General features: G+C 28.7%; 1 pseudogene; it reads left to right on the top strand.

The window, feature by feature from the left end:
• The first annotated feature begins 2,023 nt into the window (after nucleotides 1-2,023).
• LOC109818003 (uncharacterized) lies at nucleotides 2,024-4,412 on the top strand (annotated as a pseudogene).
• The last annotated feature ends 629 nt before the right edge of the window (nucleotides 4,413-5,041 follow it).

Here is a 5,041-nt window from a genome sequence, read left to right as displayed (position 1 = left end):
AAACCAAATTTATAATTCAAAGAAACAATATGTCATGTTCATACAAGGAAAAGACTTTTTTATCTATATGCATGTGGTGTTGGTAACACACTTTTATTACTACCCAAAGGCTGAGTAGTCTAGAAGTACATGCTAGGTCAAGTCATCATAGCACTCTACACCAGAAGAACATACAATTAGGGTCTCATTAGGATAATTGAGTTGCACAAGATCCACCCCATACACATAAAAGGCAAGACTAGGGCTTCTCAAATCAAACTATCCCCGATAACTAATTCCCAAGCTTTTACACAATGAAACTTTCACTAGCAACCTATTTTATATCATACCCATCCTAGAAACACTTATACAAATGATAAATGACATACAAACTCTATGTATGGTCACGTAATGCACATTCACATATTTACAAATTTCACAAGCAAGTAGTGTTGTTAAAATTGCGAACCAACTCGTAAAATCGTACGGTTTCTGGAATATATTCCTTGCTGAATTGGATGCAAAATCGGGGCGAAATAAGATTGGAGTAAAATTGCGATCTTTCACATGATTCGTGGGATCTTCAATCTTTCACGATTCAAAAAAATAAAAATGAAATATTGGGCAAATCACACCTAAAGATCTTCAACAACAAAAACTAGGGTTCTTCTTCCTATTTATATTACTGCATTGCAACAGAAGAAAAAAAACACTCCGCAGCACTAGAAGAAGAAAAACACTTCTCCGCAGTAGAAGAAGAAGAACGCAGTAGGAAGTCGGCAGCAGAAGAAGAAGAACAACACAACAATAGTAGAAGAAGAAGAACGTACGGCAACAGCAGAAGAACCGTACAGTAGCGGAAGCGGCAGAAGAAGAAACCCGGGACGGAACCGCAATAGAAAAAGAAGAACTGAAAAAGAAAGCTTTGTGCGCGTATGATCTGACCCTTTTTTTCTTTCTTATATTATTTTCATTTTCTTTTAAGATTTTAAGATTTTCTTTCTTATATTATCTTCCTTTATTTTTTTTACATTTATAGTTTTACACATTACTTATTGTATTTTTTTTTAACTTAAGTTTTAAACATATTTTAATTTCTTTCTTTTCTTTTAATTTTAAGTATCAAACATATTTAAAAATATAATGTCTCCACTCTCACCATTAATAATTTATTTATACAATTTTTTTCTTTAACTTTTTGCTTTATAAATATATTAAATCTAAGATTTACATATTAATGATTTTTCTTTTTTAAATAACTAATGTATTATTTTTGAAGTATTGTTATTTTTTCTTTATTAATTAAACATTATATAAATTTTTTTAAGAATTTAAAAAAATAGTGAAATATGTTAGTTTTTTTTTTAAAATTCAATCCTAAATAAATATAGTAATTCAATCTTTTTTTTTTTATTTTTTGATGTTAAATCCTAAATAAATATAATTTTTTTTTTTACATTTACAGTTTTACACATTACCTGTTGTATCTTTTTTTTAACTTTTAAGTTTTAAACATATTTTAATTTCTTTCTTTTCTTTTAATTTTAAGTTTCAAACATATTTAAAAATATGAATGTCTTCACTCTCACCATTAATAATTTATTTAATTTTTGTTTATATAACTTTTTCTTTAACTTTTTGCTTTATAAATATATTAAATCTAAGATTTACAAATTAATAATTTTTATTTTTTAAATAACTAATGTATTACTTTTGAAGTATTGTTATTTTTCTTTATTAATTAAGCATTATATATATTTTTTTAAGAAATTAAAAAAATAGTGAAATATGTTAATTCTTTAAAAATTCAATCCTAAATAAATATAGTAATTTAATCATTTTTTTTTTATTTTTTTGATGTTGAATCCTAAATAAATATAATTTTTTTTAAAAAATTTAATATCAATAAAATTGAATAATTCGACCTCTTTTTTTATATTAATTCAATTAATTCCTTTTAAAAATTCTTTTCTTCCTTCACTAATTTTTTTCTCATTTAATTTCTTATTTTTATTAGTGTTTGTTTAAAACTATTTTAGAAAAAATGGCATCAAGAGAAGGAACTCAAGGAAATGAACCACCACGAAAATTGCATAAAAATGCTGCTGGAATGAAAACTGATGTGGCATGGAAATATTGTGTTTCTGTTGATGGGGATGCAAGAAAAGTCAGGTGCAAATTTTGTGAAAAAATATTTACAGGAGGGGTTTATCGTTTGAAACATCATTTAGCAGGAACATTCAAAGATGTTGGAGCATGTAGATCGGTTCCTGAAGATGTTAAAAAAGAAATGTTGGGTATTGTTTCATCATTACAACAAAATCTCCTAAAAAAATTCGGTGACATTGAAGGAATATGTAGTAGTTTTGCTGCTCAATTAGAAGGTGGTACTATTGGTAGTCAAAATATTTTCAAGAGAAACGTTAGCTCTCAAATGACAATCAACAAGATCTTTAAGAAGGATTTGAGGGAGGAATCATGACAGGACATTGTTCTATTTTTTTATTTGAATGTTATCCCTTTTAATTCAACCAATAGTGAAGCATATAAGAAAATGTTTGAATCAGTTGCTCAACACGGTCTAGGATTTGACCCACCATCCTACAATGAGATTAGGGTGAAATACTTAAAGTATCATGTCAAAATGACCAATCTTTCTTTAGATGATCATAAAACTTATTGGAAAAAATTTGGATGCACAATAATGACAGATGGATGGACAAATAGGAGGAGGAGGACTATATTAAATTTTTTAGTAAATAGTCCACTTGGAACAATTTTTTTGAAGTCTATTGATGCATCCAAGGTATGCAAGACAGCTGACAAAATTTTTAAGATGTTAGATGATGTAGTTGAAGAGGTTGGGGAAGAAAATGTTGTTCATATTGTCACAGACAATGGAGCAAATTACAAGGAAGCTGGGGAAATGTTGATGAAGAAAAGGACTAAGTTGTATTGGACACCTTGTGCAGCTCATTGCATTGACTTAATGCTTGAAGATTTTGAGAAAAAGATACCACTTCATAGTGAAACAATTGCAAGTGGAAGAAGGATCACATCATACATCTATGGTAGAATAAGTCTTATTGTTTTATTGCATAAATTTACTAAGGGGGGTGAATTGATTAGATCTGGCTTGACTCGTTTTGCTACTTCCTACTTAACCTTGGGATGCTTGAATGAGAATAAGGGTCCATTAACTAGAATGTTTACATCTGAAGAATGGACTTCTAGTCAATTAGAAAAGACCAAGGATGGAAAGTTTATAGAAAATTTGGTTACAGATAAGGGGTTTTGGAAAAATGTTCTGAATTGTATGAGAGGTGCTTTTCCCTTGGTTAAAGTTTTGCGCTTAGTGGATTCAGATGAAAAGCCAGTCATGGGGTTCATTTATGAAGAAATGGATCAAGCTAAAGAAAAGATACAATATGCTTTTAGAGGAGATGAGACTAGGTAATTATCTTCTATTCTATGTGCTTCATTTTATAAATTATAGACTTAAGAATTTGGTTGAAAACTATTTTTTTTTTCAATTGTAGCTACATTCCCTTATGGGAAATTATTAATCAAAGATAGGACAAACAATTACATAGGCCTTTGCATGCTGCAGGTTACTACCTTAATCCTATACTACATTATGCTCCTAATTTTAAGGTTGATTGGGAAGTTAAGAAAGGATTCATTGATTGCATGGAAAATATTGTTGGAGACTTTGAAATAATAGGGAAAATTGATGACCAACTTGAGGATTTCATGAAAAAAAAATACCTTTTTGGTCATCCTATAGCTCAACGTGCTCTTAATACCAAAAGTCCAGCAGATTGGTGGGAATCTTATGGAGATAAACATCCAGAATTGCAACAATTTGCAATTTGGGTTTTGAGTCTGACATGTAGTTCATCCGGTTGTGAGTGCAACTGGAGTGTCTTTGAAAGGGTAAAAATTCTAATTTAAAATGGTATATCCATATATGTATAATGTATTTCATTTCCTTCTTCCTATTATATGATAATTGATTTTTCCTTTAGGTTCATACCAAGAAAAGTAATCGTTTATTGCAAAAGACCATGAATGATGTAGTTTATGTCATGGAAAATTCCAAATTGAACAAGAAGCGAGTTAGGAAAGAAAAAAACTATGGTATTGAAGACCTTTCTTCTGATGATGATTGGATTGAGGAGGAAAATGATCAAATTTCAGATTTGAATTCCTTGAATGAAGACATACTTGAAGTTAGACAAGATATTGGAACTAGTGGTGGTAGTGATGCACTTGTGGACGATTTGGATGTTCCTTCTATTGAAGAGGATGAATTAATTGGAGTTAGAGTGGTGGAAGATGCTAATGTCATTAATGAGAATAAAGATAACATGGATGATGGTTGTCAAGAAGAAATTTATACTCTCCTAAATGACTAGAATGCAACATTTATATGAATTTATAATTGTTATGTTTTTAGTTATTAAGTCTTGTGACTTATGAATTTTCTAATTTCTATTAGGAATTTAGGAGTTGTTAAACTTTATATATATATATATATATATATATATATATATATATATATATATATATATATATATATATATATTCTTTTTCCTATTTTCAATTTGGGTATTATATTTTTAATAACTTAAGTAGGAATGTAAGATCTTAGGATTCAAGTTACGATTTTCGAGTTACGATGTTTCACTCTCTTTCCGATCCTAAGTAAAATCTCGATTTTAACAACATTAGTCACATTCTTACTAAGTTATACTTAGACTTATTTATACAATCACTTCCACATATCACATGGATTCACATTTCAAAACTTTCATCACATCTAAGTTTCACTTAGCCTTTTCAATCACTTATCACAATTCACATATTCTCCACATCATAGTACACAACAATATCATGTATTTTCTAAAACTCCTATTCAATTAACAATAAAAACAAGTTTCAAATTTACTAATTAAATGAAATTAAGTCATGAAAATTAATTAATTCATAATAATATTCATAGATCTCCCTCTAGGGTATAATATATTAATCATGAGTTGCAAATAATCAAATAATGCTC

The sequence above is a fragment of the Cajanus cajan genome, chromosome 3, assembly GCF_000230855.2.
Source record: "Cajanus cajan strain Asha chromosome 3, NIPB_CcT2T_4, whole genome shotgun sequence".
Classification (NCBI taxonomy): domain Eukaryota; kingdom Viridiplantae; phylum Streptophyta; class Magnoliopsida; order Fabales; family Fabaceae; genus Cajanus; species Cajanus cajan.
Note: the sequence above shows the minus strand (reverse complement) of the source record. Positions and strands in the feature narration are given on the sequence as shown.